The sequence below is a fragment of the Leptinotarsa decemlineata genome, unplaced genomic scaffold (genome assembly GCF_025532065.1).
Source record: "Leptinotarsa decemlineata unplaced genomic scaffold, Ldec_3_MD MMD2_P_RNA_scaffold_2, whole genome shotgun sequence".
In the NCBI taxonomy this organism is placed as follows: Eukaryota; Metazoa; Arthropoda; class Insecta; order Coleoptera; family Chrysomelidae; genus Leptinotarsa; species Leptinotarsa decemlineata.
Genome location: NW_027412529.1, coordinates 2,985,574 through 3,000,955, shown reverse-complemented (window position 1 = coordinate 3,000,955; position 15,382 = coordinate 2,985,574). Strand labels below are relative to the sequence as shown.

The following is a 15,382-nucleotide window of genomic DNA, read 5'->3' as shown; positions in this document are numbered from 1 at the left end:
ATTTTGTTAATAACAATTGCAATTTCTCACCTGCACCAAAATCCTTCAAAAACATTTTTCTAGAGGTGATTCCAAATCGAATGAGCTATCGCTCATATTTTTAGGACCTTTACTTCTATTTTTCATGTTTTTGAACTTGTTGATTAGACTACAAAAACAGTCTGTTAAGACTTGTTACGTAAATTTCTGTTACAGCAGGCTTGGTGCTCTAAGAGCTGTGCCTGTGTGAAAAAGCGATCCACATTGGAATTGATTTGCTGGAGATTGAATCAATTCGGAAAAGCGTTCTCATGAAGTTTATTCCACATAAACATAGTTTTCCAAATGATGAAGTTATTCAACAGTGAAGTTCAAGATGTACGGAGCTGAACCTCAAAACGATGAGCAGCCATAGTCCATTGCGTATTTCTGATATGTACCGCTCTTGGAGGAATCAAATGCACCAAATCACTTGAACATTTCCCGTGAAAGTATCTATAGAAGATATACAAATCCCGAACCTTTCTTCGATATTCAAGACTATCAATTCACGTCTCCAATCAGGCGGATGGCGCTTTTTTCTGGAAGGAATCCAGCAGCTTACGGTCTGATCTGAGCTTTATAAAACATCAAAGTTGCTGAGGTATGTACAGTTTTCTGGTTCAGAACACTGTCCCAAGCTTTTGAGAAGCAGCCTTTGCCATTCCAGCGACATGATTGTGCCAAGACATATTGATGTCGGAATTGTCCGTGCTGTATTATTGTAACCAGTTTGGAGACATTTATCTTTTTGGAGAAAACACTTCTAGCAAAAAAAGTAAGGTTTTGATGTCTACAATTACCCTGATGGTTACTTTTGAAGCTCTCATGTTTAATTATTGGGTGTATAATTTTCTCTGTTATTGGAGTCGACATAAAACCTGTCATTTTTCCCAAGTTGGGAAACAAAGCGATAGATAAAGATCTTGATCATACTATTTTTGCAGCAGTTTGATTCTTAGCTAGTGGCGTGTGGGAAGTTGCAGGTTTCATTGTGCTTGTTGGATATCTACTTTTGACAAAGTTTTCAATACCAGTTCAGGTTTTGATTCAAAACCCAACCCTGCATTTATCGCAAATGATTTATCAGGTGTTGTTTTACCTTTGCTTATTTGTTATTCACGTTGAAACAAACTGACCTTTGTAGGAATTGATGAGCTCATTCATTTCATTTTTGTTATTAATACTGTTAATTACTTTCTGATCTTGAAAATGACATGTTGTACACATGAGGGTGTTGCTTCATTAGATGAATCTCCCAGTGATTTCAATCACCTTATAAAATATTGCCAATTATTTTGGCAATTCTTTCAATGAAAGTTAACTTCTGAAAAAAAAATACATTATCAAAATTTCATTACATCAAAATGTATTTTTTAATGATGAGTTTATGTATTTCTGTGTCAAACTACCGCATCAAATTGTTATTCGTCACTTCCACACTGAAGTCCACTAAAAGTTATATGGAGAAGATATTTTCTGTAAATTTTCACGGCTGGCCAGATCCTTCATTGAATTTGTTTTTCTTCTCGAGCCGCATAAACAGACGATTATTTTTAACGTATGAAACGTAAATAACTCGTTTCGCGAATACAATGTATGTACGAGCATAAATTCAATGTCTGTTTTATTTCTCTATGAACATTGGGTAATCTTGGAAGGTGGCCTGCAAATTGACTCCAACACAAACACTGATGCTCTCACAAATCAGAATTGCAACACTTTTCTCGATGCTAGTTTCAATAACCACGGAACAGTTCCTGTCATCAGAAAATTAATATACCAATTTCTAATCTCTATGGTGAATTCATTCATGCTTTTTCGAATGCAAAATAGCGGGAACATTTTTGCTAATTTTGGCAGAGGAATTCATAGAACAGAGAATAGTAGGCTCTCTAGAATGGGGATTTTGTCACGATTCACAGTTTTCACGGATTGGTGTAACTAGGATGAAAATCTGGAGGGCTACAACTGCCAGTAGTCTAGAAAGAATAGATTATCTCCCCATCCCCATTTTCAGCAAAAGTAAGCAAAGCTTTTACCCACCCTCCCATGCTTACGTAAATATTGTTATATGCATTTTTTTAATGTATTCTCTTTTTAATCGATTCATGGGCAGCAGTTAAAATTCTAGAAATGAGAAAACATATTTAGGATAGACGAATTTAATGCACATAATATTCAATTAAACAAACCTTATTAGCACGGTATTCAACAAAGAGTAAGGTACAATATCTTAAGTAATATTACGAACAAAACAAACGTCCTTAAATTTTTCGATATATACAATATTACTTCCAATTAACAGTCTTCAGTCCATGAATCCGAATCCATGATTCTGAGCTTTCAATGACATTGAATGTTTGCTTGTTTGTGTGTCTGCTCACTTTCTTCATCCGGCTTTGGAATGTCTATGTCGTTATCATCAAACCATTCAACATCGCGGTGCTCCAAGTTTTGAATAATGTACATCAGTTTCTTATAGCAGGGAAGCCCACGATGCAAAATGGGGATTTACTCGAGTGTCATTGAGGCATATTAGGTTGCAAAGCTTAAATGATAAGAAGAAAAATAATATATACCTTTTCATCGGTGGGGGAAGCGGCTATAGATTTCAAAATATGTTAAAAATACTAATGCATGGACATACTCGAGTACGTCATATATTGATAGCATCAATGTCCTACGTATCTTTAATAATGTTGGTATGTTAATGTGATCGTTTGCATGATGTGGGTGGTTGTACGTAAGGGTTAAATGTGAAAAGAAAAAAAAAATTAACCGAGCGCGTCAGATTTTCTAAGGGAGTGTGAAGTGTAACAAAAAAAACTCTTATTCAATAATCTGACGATTTCGATCTGATGCAAAGTCGCGGCAATTATTATAATGTGCAAAAAAAATTCGCCATTTTGGAAAACTCAAGCGCGTGTTATTGAGATATATATGATTTATCTTTAGACGTGCTGTCTCATAATCTGACGATTATCTGGAGGGATTCGCTTAATCTGACAAAAACAATTTTTTAATTTTTTTTTTAATTCATTGAACTTAATTAATGGAAAAGCTCAGGAAATAACATGCAAATCAATAAGTGTGAGTTTTTTAAGTAGAATACTTGTATTTATAAGGAAATAATAATTGCAGTTTCGTCCTATAAGGACATTTTCAAACTTATACAAGATATATGTTTGAAAATGTCCTCATAGGATGAAACTGCAGTAACGTTAGTTACAAATAAAAGTGGTAAAAACATAGAAAGTTTAATTTCTCTTTTCTTCATTATGATTTCCTACCACGTAGTAACGGCTACATGAATCAATTAATTGATCAATCAATCATCATCTTCATCACGAAGGAGTCTCTGTGATCAGCTGTGATGGCGTCATGGCACCAGAATTCAGAGTGGGGACGGAGTGAGAGAGTAAAAGATAGAGAAAAAGTGAATAGAGAATAGAGGAATAGAAACTCAGAGAGGGAAGTATAGGTATCACACAGCTGCACGCATTAAACTTTATCGACGAATTTTTGTTATTTCGGCTTGCGGAAATCGTCAGATTATATATTTTTCGTTATTTTTGAATTATTTTCTTCAAAATGAATAAAAAATTAGCTACGCTCGAAAATGTCGAAATGACGCTATTTTTTTACAACTTTGCTGCCCTCCCCTTTCTTTACGTCACTCTCAAATTGTCAGATTACTGAAATATACACTTTTGAGCAGGTAATTAACTCACCCTACCTTAATCTGACGCGCTAGAGAATTTTTTTTACTAATCTGATCCTTCATCCCTCACAGGCGGCCTTATATATGGAGCTCATATTTGATGGAGGTACTTAACCGGGTACAAGGTATCCCCCTGTATATCAATCTGCCACGCTTTAGTAAATCCCGAAACCCCCGCTTGGGCTCCCTTATTATTAGCACGACGAGCAGCGAAAATTTACCCAAAACAATTGGAAGTTGTACAAAAAGCAATACTCAAAATAATGTTATCTAAAAAAAACCTTTCCAACTGATCAATTATATAAGGATTTAGTAATCATGGATATTCGACAATTATATGTGAAATATATTTTGAATTTTGCATTAAATAACCAGAAATATTTTGAAAAAGTACATCATACTCACCAAACAAGGGCATTGATTTCAGATTATTTCAAAATTCCAAGAACACAGAAAGCTGTGCTCAGAAAGCTGAACTTTTACCTATCTAGTACCTAAAATATACAACACATTGCCAGAAAGTATAAGAATTATTTATAGCAAACATATATTCAAGAAGAACATTAAAGACTGGATTCTCAAAACGGATAGAACCTTTTTTCATGTGATAATTGATCCTTAGTGAAGAAAACAAATTTAGTTGACGCAATTAACACATATCTCAGATAGAACAGTGTTTCGAACTGATTATTAAAAATTCCATTTCTATTTATTTTATTTTATTTATACTTATACTTTCTTTTTCTGTTGTATCTCTTTTCAAAATTTGATTTGCTAGCAGTATTCATTAATTAAATTATCTCTGATCACAGAGACTTGTTCGTGATGAAAATGAAGATGATGATAAATTAATCAACTAATTGATGGATGTAGCCGTTAGTGGTAGGAAATCAATGAAGAAAAGAGAAATTAAACTTTCTATGTTTTTCACCACTTTTATTTGTAACTAACGTTACTGCAGTTTCGTTCTATAGGGAAATTTTCAAACTTATACAATATATAAGTTTGACAATGTCCTTATAGGACGAAACTGCAGTAACGTTTGTTACAATATAAGGACATTTTCAAACTTATATATTGTATAAGTATATATTGTATATATTATACAGGCTGATTCACGGTGGATGGCACATTAGACGTTTCTGGTGAACCAGACAACGGATCACTTTGAAAATTTAATGGAGGGCATATTCAGACATTCTCTAGCCAACTAAAATATTTTCGACAATGCGGTGTTGCCGCTTCTATTAGAAAGCAGTAGCAACTTTGATTTTTCAAATGGAACACTCTGTATATAATATTATTTTTGGAATCTCCAACAATTGCCCGACAACTTTTCTTGATATTTCCCTATACCTATCTGTTACCGTTTTCGAAATAAAAATTAATTTCAATTTTTTCTTCGAAAATCATGACTTCTAAAAATGCCGATATCTTTTAGTTAAGAAGTACTATGATATCAAAATTTGGTTTGGAGTTAGGTGATACTTGAACACTTCCCACACGTCAGCCTAATCTCCGTTACTTCAATACAGGGTGGTAAAAAAATACAGTTTTTTCGTTTGCTTGAAAAAGTTGCTGAAATTTGATTATTTTAAATGGAACACCCTGTATATTATTGAAAATTCGGAAAGCTGCTGAAATTTGCTTTCTTTCTATGTATATCATACCTATACCTAACTAGTCAAGTTTCGGACTTATGAACATTTATTTGTGAAAATGTCCCTTCAGAATGGTATTTCCATTCGGTATTTGGTAAGCAGGCTATGATTACTATTTGACAGTAGCGTTGTGACATTCTCCTAATAATATCGACATTTTCGTCACTTCAGAAGTTGCAAATACCTTCAAAACGATGGAACAAAACTATTCAAACGAAGTTCTTATGAATTTGTTTATTATTTTTGGACAGTGTGACAAAATTATCAGCAGAACATGTAGAAAGTTCAATGAAATGTATCCGAATCTACCGCCAATGAACCTCAAGAAATTTATATGAATTCAGAACAATTTCAATATGTTTGGATAAACTTTAAAAAAGCACCAAGAAACTTGAAATTGGAAATATTGATATGAATAATTATAAAAAAGTAAAACAATCATGTGGAATATTTCAAAATATGTTCGAATCGCTGGCCGTTCACTTCCAAGCACTTTAAAATGCGGGTGTTGACTGCTTTCGTGGTGGCAGATCTGATTTCATTGGGATCCAAATCTTCAAATGTTTGGGCAATCCTTTCTAACAATTCATCTCTCGAACGCACGGGTATTTTGTAAACTTTTTCTTTAAACATTTCCCACAAATAAAAATCTAATGGATTAAGATCGGGTGATCTCGCTGGCCAATTCCATGGCCAATTCCATGGCCAATTCCATGGCCAATTCCATCCACCGATCGTCAAATAGTCTATCCAGTTCTGCGCTCACTTCTCTTGTGCAATGTGCAGGAGCTCCGTCTAGTTGGTTCCAACAGTTTCGATAATCTTCGAGTGGCAGATTATCCACGAAACTGTCTACAGTATTCTCCAAAATATTCAGGTAGCTTCTGGATGTTAATGACTTCTCGTATATCACGTACCTCAATTTGTTGTCCATCAACATGCAGAAGACATTAAAACTAAATTTTTCTTGAAATCCGGCTTCTTTTGTGACGTGAGGATTTTCACTGGACCAATAATGACGATTTTTTCTATTGAAAATCCCTTCTCTCGAAAATTTTGATTCATCATTCCAAATAATTTTATTTAAAAAAAGTGGATCTTCTTGAATGCGTGTCAACAACATTTCACAAAATTCTACTCTCTGTTGAGGATCTTGAGGCTTCATTGCTTGAATTTTGGTGAATTTATAATCATGCATTTTATGTCTTCGCAAGATTCTTTGAACCGATGAATATTTTATACCCAAATCTTCTTCAGCACTTCTTATCGATGACTCGGGAAATGCGTGAAAATATGCTAAGACATTAATCTGGTTGTCTTCGAAAGTTACGGGTCGAGGCAAGTTTCTTGGTGATTTTAAAGTTGATCCAAATGCATTGAAATTGTTCTGAATTCGTATAAATTTCTTGAGGTTCGTTGGCGGTAGATTCGGATACATTTCATTGAACTTTCTACATGTTCTGCTGATAATTTTGTCACACTGTCCAAAAATAATAAACAAATTCATAAGAACTTCGTTTGAATAGTTTTGTTCCATCGTTTTGAAGGTATTTGCAACTTCTGAAGTGACGAAAATGTCGATATTATTAGGAGAATGTCACAACGCTACTGTCAAATAGTAATCATGGCCTGCTTTCCAAATACCGAATGGAAATACCATTCTGAAGGGACATTTTCACAAAGAAATGTTCATAAGTCCGAAACTTGACTAGTTAGGTATAGGTATGATTACATAGAAAGAAAGCAAATTTCAGCAGCTTTCCGAATTTTCAATAATATACAGGGTGTTCCATTTAAAATAATCAAATTTCAGCAACTTTTTCAAGTAAACGAAAAAACTGTATTTTTTTACCACCCTGTATTGAAGTAACGGAGATTAGGCTGACGTGTGGGAAGTGTCCAAGTATCACCTAACCCCAAACCAAATTTCGATATCATAGTACTTCTTAACTAAAAGATATCGGCATTTTTAGAAGTCATGATTTTCGAAGAAAAAAATTGAAATTAATTTTTATTTCGAAAACGGTAACAGATAGGTATAGGGAAATATCAAGAAAAGTTGTCGGGCAATTGTTGGAGATTCCAAAAATAATATTATATACAGAGTATTCCATTTGAAAAATCAAAGTTGCTACTGCTTTCTAATAGAAGCGGCAACACCGCATTGTCGAAAATATTTTAGTTGGCTAGAGAATGTCCGAATATGCCCTCCATTAAATTTTCAAAGTGATCCGTTGTCTGGTTCACCAGAAACGTCTAATGTGCCATCCACCGTGAATCAGCCTGTATATATTGTATGTATGTATATATTGTATATATTATATATTGCATAAGTTTATATATTGTATAAGTTTGAAAATGTCCCTATAGGACGAAACTGCAGTAACGTTAGTTACAAATAAAAGTGGTAAAAAACATAGACAGTTTAATTTCTCTTTTCTTCATTAATTAATCAATTGATTTAAAAAAAATAATTTTTTTAGCATTCATTTAAAATTTTTTTCTTATAAATACAAGTATTCTAGAAATAGCTTCTCCACTTCCTGCTTGGAAAAATTTGATGACTTCCTATTAGTGTGGCTCCCGCAGTCCCTTTTATTACAGAGTCAGATTATGAACTTATTAACAAATTGCATATGGCATTCACGATATCTACGTCAATGTTCGACGGCAGGTCAATTTCAATTCACTTATCAATGTTGTCGTGTCTACGAGTCTTCAACTGGAAGATATACAAAAGATATTTTAGCATTTCATCGCTTTAAACCTAAGTTCAAATATAAGTTCAATCCTAAATTTAAACTAAACTATAAACGAGACCTATACAACTGGCCCTAAGAACTCATCCATTTGGAGAACTGCGTTTATATGGAACAAACTTCCTGAGAACTTTTCTCCAAATCGATTTATTTTCCAGCTATTCAAATCTGAATCGCTACTTTCGCACAGGCACCGCTCTTAGAGCGCCTCGAAGATTTTCCTGTAGTGCTTGTATTTCGTTTTTGAAAAATATACTAAATTTGCGACTATAGAGGTATTTCAGTCCAACTAGAATTTTTTGACGTGCGATTTTAATCGAACCCAACACCACCAACCGACATCCCACAAAAAGATTCCAGTAACGTCAATCTCTGATAGATTCGAACAAAGTATTTGGACGAAGTCCAGATGCAAACCGAATCCCTGCCCGTAACCGATTTATTTTCGGATTGTGTTTTGTTAAACATATATTTCTTACAAAACGTTTTTGCCTCATTAAAATTAGTAGTATAATCGGACTTTGTGGAAAAACCTACCTTTTGAGGGGCGCGTCCGTGCGTTTTGGTGATTTTCAGTGTTTTTCGGAGACAAAATGTGCTGACAGGAAGACGAGAAAATGTACAGGGCGTTAAATTCGATACAAGCAAATTGAGTGATTCAAATACACACTGGTAGTATTCAAAATCCGGTAGTGGCTGAAAGTTCAATTCGATAGTCACCACAGCTTTTTGGTGAATCAAAAAGTTTTGTTTTTTCACCGAAAACTTCAATAAACAACATACCTACTCTGTCAAAAACTGTTGCTTGTCAGGTCACAGGTGTCTGCCAAAATAATTCATGCCATAATGCTATTTTTATCACTACCTTCATAACTTTTGCTATCAAGGTGAGCAAAAGGATTTCAAAGTTCAGATTCCTGGCTAGGATATATCTTTCTCAATTATATACTATCTACAACATTCTAAAATTCTGTTGGATTTGATTTGCTCAACTTCTTCATCTATGGCGTGTTGAGAAGATTTTTGATTTAATAATATTCAGACATTAAACGAAATTTTTTTGATGCCACGGCTTGGATTTCTTTTCTGAAAATTGTTCAAAAACATTGTCTACGGGCTTTGTTCAAAAATAAGGTGAATGTCGAAATTTCGTGTGATATGTAGATACATTCGATTAGCGATTTTTTTTCATGTTTCTCAAACATATGTACATAATATCAGCTGTTTAGCATGTTGACTTTGTTGGTGTTACGTGTTACGTTTATCGAAGAATCAGCATCAAATTTTGTGTGAAAAATGGAAATGAGTTATCAGAAACACTCAAAATGTTGACAGTGGCATATGGTGATTGTACTCTGAGTCAGAAACATGATAGATTATTTACTTTTCTGCAATAGAAATATTGTTGTTGACAATTTCGACACCTATTTTACAACAATAGCTAATAAACCATACATACAATTTTGGGCCAACGTCTTTCAGTAGCAGTACACTCATGTGATATTAGTGAAATCAATTTATCTTTGAAGAATACTAACTCAGTAGGAGTTGATTGTATCTCCACGAGAGTCTTGAAAAGTATCCATCGAACTCGGCGAATTCCCTGATGAACTGAAAATTGGTCTTCTTTCACCAATTTTGAGAAATGAGACCCCAACATAATGGAAAACTAAAGACCCATAGCAGTACCCACGGTATTATGTAATGTTTTTGAGAAGATGACTAATTTTTTGGAGAAGTTGAACATAATGAAGAAAGTTTTTGGATTTCTACTACTCCATCTTGATACAAAAAAAGGATGAGGGAATCTTCCAAAGAAAGGAAGGAAGTAATCAATAGTAGAAAGCCAAAAGCTTTCTTTCCCAAAAATTAATTACTCCTAAAAATATAACCCCTTCAATTCAAATAAGATTGCTCTTGGCTGGGATTAAATCAAATAGGTGAATGAATTTCATTACGATGTCATCGATGACATAAGCAGATCAAGCTTATTCCGAGACATTAAAAATCGTAATTCATGAATGAATTGAGTGTATTTTCTATAATGTTATCCATTTTGGAACTGAAGAGCCTTGGGGCAAGTGTCTTAAGGCGAAACATCGATGTATACCAGTGAGGATGACAGTGTTCCATGTAAGTGCAATTTGTTACCATTCATTTAAAGTAGAACTCATGTGTATGATATCTGATTTTTATTCCACAGCGAATGTTTGAAATACAAACTGAGTAGAGAAAAGTATCTTCTGTATAATTCAGTGTTCATATAGAAGTATTTGTTTCGAAAGAATTTTTTTTTTCGTATAATTCAATGCTTATATGAAAGTAGCTGTTTCAGGAGAACTTTCTTTCAGTTTGTGTCTTTGCATGATCTACACATCCATGTATAGAGTTACTTATTTTCAAATTGATTACTTCCTTCCTTTCTTTGGAAGATTCCCTCATCCTTTTTTGTATCAAGATGGAGTAGTAGAAAGCCAAAAACTTTCTATCCCAAAAATTAATTACTCCTAAAAATATAACCCCTTCAATTCAAATAATAAAGAAGTTGGGTAAGTCGACTGAAAGTGCTTTAAACGAGTTTTTTTGATGTGTTTATGATGCCCTTGAGAAGAAGTATGTGGGTGCTCTTTTTTTCGACGTATCCAAGGCATTCGATATTATCAATCATGAAATAATCCTGAGTAAGTTATACTCGCAAGGATTTAAAGGAAATGTACCTTACATGGCTGGAGTCATACTTGAATCTCAAAAAGATGTGCGTGAAATATGATAACTGTCAATCACAACCATACAGTTACGACTATGGAGTCCCTCAGGGATCCATCTTGGGACCTCTAATGTTTCTGCTTTTCATCAATGATATGCCAGAACATGTCAAAACAAACCGAATAATTCTATATGCAAACGACACAACACTTGCTACGGATGAAGATAGCCCGGAGGAGCTCCAAGTTAAACTCAATTTCATCAGACAGTACTAAATTCCTTGGTACCTATGTTGATAGCAACATGATTTGGAAGTCGGGTGTGAGTCAGGTCATAAAGAAAGTGAAATGTGTTATTATGTTTAAAAAATCTATTTTAAAATCTGTTTTTTTCGTTAACCAGCTAACCAAAGCTAACCAAAGAAATACCAACAACGACAGTATCAATAATTTCGACAATCATTTTAAGTTCTACACTACTACAGAATGAATAAAAATAATTAAAAGAGAAATCAAAAAGCATGAGTTTTGATTATATAACAGTTGACATGATAATAAAGTCAATTTAACTAATAAAATAACTTTCTACATAGAATAAGGGTTACAGCTCAATGAACTACTAGTATCTAGGTATGTCAAAAGACTAGTTTTCTGAAACTGACATATAAAATAGCGTTATAAAAAGTAAGTTTCTCCAAGTACAAATATATTCTCTTTCAATATTTCATCATTAGTCGCAGTGTAATTTCGTGAATTCCAGACTTTTTCGTATTCTCGACATTGTCTTTTGGATTTCCTAAGAGGCTCTGTAGTGTATGACTTGTTTGAAAAACCACCTTCATACCTAGTTCCTTGAAAATCTGCGAGTATTGGTGTTATGGAACTGAGGTATATTTATTTTGGTTTTCATCGTTTTTAAAAGTCGAGATTTCGTTCATTTGGTGTTGGGAAAACACTCCAGTAACAATTTTGAATTAATTAAATTCTCAAGGTTCACTTTGCGAATGAAAATAATCAACAATAATAATAATGTAAGGTTTATTCACAGTAAACAACATATAATTACATGAAAAAGTTCATTTAAAAAATACAGTAACTCTTTAAATTGGGGAAAGTGGTGAATAAACACGGAAAAAACACAGAAGTAGCTGCAAAAGCTACTTGTATATGTGTATATGAAGGCAGTAACAAAATAAGTTTATCTTTCTATCAAAACAACTACGATACTATTAATCACATTCAAATTCTAAGGTTTTTTTCTCAAATCAGTTATATTCAAGTTACAATCCGGTTAATTTTACATTTTCGGGGTAACGTCGTTTAATACTGAATAACACGATATATAGACACAGATACTTGTAATCAATTGTAATAGGTGTAATTCAGTTTTTTTTCTTTTTCTTTCTCTCAATAGTTTTTGCTTGAAAATTATATTGATTATGGGTCTATTACTGACAATCCACTTTTTTTATTTTGCATCAGTTCTTCTGGTATCGTAAGAATGTTCATGAGGGGTCAGTTGTATTTCATTAGCTTTGAGATAAAGAAAAATTTTATTAACAAATATTTGTCTCACATCTCTACATTGAGATTCATTATAGAGTGCGTCAGAAGAAAATGTCAGCTTTTTGCCATACATAATTTTCAGAACCCATCTCTGCAATTTCTGTACTTGGTTCAAGAAGCAATCATTGACCCCGCCCCAGCCCCAAATCCCATAGGATAGTAAGGACTCTATCAAGGAAGAATAAACAGTTTTCAACTAGTTAATGTTCAAGAAATCCTTCAAATATTTTAATTTAGACAAAAAACCTCTTATTTTTCCTGATATTTGTTTTGTTTGCATATTCCACTTCACATGTCGATCGACAATGATTCCTAAATACTTTATTTTGTCACCTTTATTTGAGATTCTAGTCCTACATTCAAAGGCCCAAGATCTGGTAAACCACAAGCATACGACGTGAAAGGTAGATAAGTTGTCTTCTCATAGTTGTACACCACAGCAGTATCACCAGCAAAGCTAATGATTTCACCACTAGTGTTTAGAAATAACATACTGTTTATGTAGATACTGAACAGAAGAGGTCCGAGTACAGTTCCCCGGGGGACTCCATATGATACTGTTTGTGTTTCACTGAGAATTCCATCAACTCCAACTTTTTGTTCTATACCCAATAAATAGTTTTCAAGAAGGTTATAAATATTTCCTCTTATTCCATATCGTTTAATTTTATTAAGGAGTATTTTGTGAGAGACAGTGTCAAATGCTTTAGACAGGTCTAGAAAAATACTGACGGTAGGAATTTTTTATCTAACAATTCATAAATCATCTTCGTCATTCTTAGAATAGCGTCCTCTGTAGATCTGCCCTCTCTAAAGCCATATTGACGATCTGATAAAATATTGAATTGTTTTAAGTAAGAGTATAATCTTTTCTTGATGATTTTTTCGATTATTTTCGATAAGTTAGAGATTAGTGTAATGGACCTGTAATTTGCGACAGATGATTTATTTCCACCTTTATGTAGGGGTTTTATTATTCCGCTCTTAAGAATTCTAGGAAAACGCCCCATATCAAAACATTTATTCACTAAGAATACTAGGGGCTTTGCGATTTCTGATGCTGTCTCTTTTAAGGTGTCTGCTCTTAGTTTATACGGTCCAGGAGTTTTTTTTTGTTTCAAAGTTTTCATTATTGAACCGATTTCTTTCTCATTTGTTGGATGTAAATACAGGGTTTGATCAAAAAACTCGATTCCGTCGGTATCATTGCTGGGAACATCTGAGATTTTTTCAGCAAGTTTTTGTCCTATTTTACTATAATAGTCATTGAATCTGTCCGCAATATCTTTTTTATTCGTTATTTCAGTGCCATCTGCATTTTCAATAGCCTCTATGTTTGTTTTAGTTTTATCTTTTTCACATAGATAATTTACAGTTTTCCATAAAGCTTTAGATGAGTTTTGATTTTTTTCAATTTGTTCGAAAAAAAACAGATTTTAAATATTCAAATCAGTAAAACAATGATAAAAATAAAATAAATACAACAATAAAAATTAATTGGCGCTCCGGGGCGACTACATTGATTCCAGTGGCGCATTTGCTTTTTCAGCTGCAGGAAAACCCGGAAAAACCTGCAGCACCACATCATCTGAAGATCTTGATATAACAATGTCCTCTCTCTCATAAAACAAAATGTAGGGTGTCTCCAGAGGCTCCCATAAATTCAATGCATCGCCAGAACACTTCGTGACACGACTATCGTCAAACTTAAACCAGTCCGTTTCTTCTTTGACCAAGGCGTAATAATGACCAAATTCAACGCCAGAACCACAGTGAACAATGACTGCATGAATATTATAACAGTGGTCTGCTAGGTTGAAATGTTCATCTATTTCGAACCTTCCAAAGAGTTTCTTGCTTCCGTTAGAGGTTGAGTCTTGTTTGAAGATCATCAGTGTTATTATTAGATTGACTGGTGCTTCAGCTATACTTGTTTCCTTATAACAGTCAGTTAGTTTGGCGCATGTTTGACATACAGTCGATCATCACCTGTTAAAAAATTCCATTTTCAGATGGAATAATAATCTTTTTTTGCTTGTTTAGTTAATTTTTCGATCTTGGTTTTGTAATTTTCATACCTTTCTTTCAATTCTTCATTTTGCGGATATTTTAGAGATAATTTGTAAAGTTTATTTTTTTCGTTCACAACATAGACACAACAAACTGTAAATTTATGAACTTGCTCATATATGTGCTTAGCCCCAAGGTAGTGAGTTTTGAATCCGATCAACTATGATTGGTTCAAAAGTGTGGGTTATGGGTCATTTTGGAAAAGGTCACATATTTGATGTTTTTTTCTCTTAGTTGAAGAAAAAGTATTTTGTTCAAACACACTCTCATCCCCAGAATGGAGAAAACTGTAACTTGAAGGCTTAAGCAAACCAAAATCAGTGCTTTCTGTATCTGATGAACCTACCTAATAATTTCATAAAACTTGAATGAAATATTCTGAGCTATGCATTTATATTGCTCCTTTCACATATTTAGGATGAAAACCTGGTATTATTGAAATAGAAATAAATGCATGTTTAGACTCTAATCAGACAAACCAAAAGCTAACAAAACTCTCAAGATGAGAATCATCAACAAAATCGTTGATTCTAAATCGGAAAAATCATCTTCCTATTCCGTCAGCAAGCAAACCTACTCCCTCAATAAAAGCGTCAGTTCAAAATTTCTTCCGACGTCCGTCCCCTCTACCCCTCAACTTACTGGCCCACCGAGGAGTTCGGTCTTAGAAAAACACGGAGTATCACCGACGTGGTAGAGTGTTCGAGGGGTTTCAAGCCCTCAGACAGGAAAGATCCGCAGAAGAGGGAGTTTTTGGATTCTTTGACGCAGCGTGTTTTCAAAGTTGGACTAGTAAGTACTCTTGTTGACATGTCATAATGATAATCTTATTCTCCGATTGGATTTTTTTCAAATCTTGCTTTGTATAAGCACCCGCCA

At 33.9% G+C, this 15,382-nt stretch overlaps 1 protein-coding gene and 1 long non-coding RNA gene across 2 annotated transcripts in view; both read left to right on the top strand.

The window, feature by feature from the left end:
* Positions 1-15,382, top strand: part of LOC111503310 (uncharacterized) — a 75,910-nt gene that overhangs the window by 28,603 nt on the left and 31,925 nt on the right. The gene's annotated exons all lie outside the window — the stretch shown is intronic.
* Positions 8,504-15,296, top strand: LOC141485214 (uncharacterized). Its single transcript, XR_012467099.1, has 2 exons — positions 8,504-8,834; positions 14,921-15,296. It is a non-coding gene; the product is annotated as an uncharacterized lncRNA (long non-coding RNA).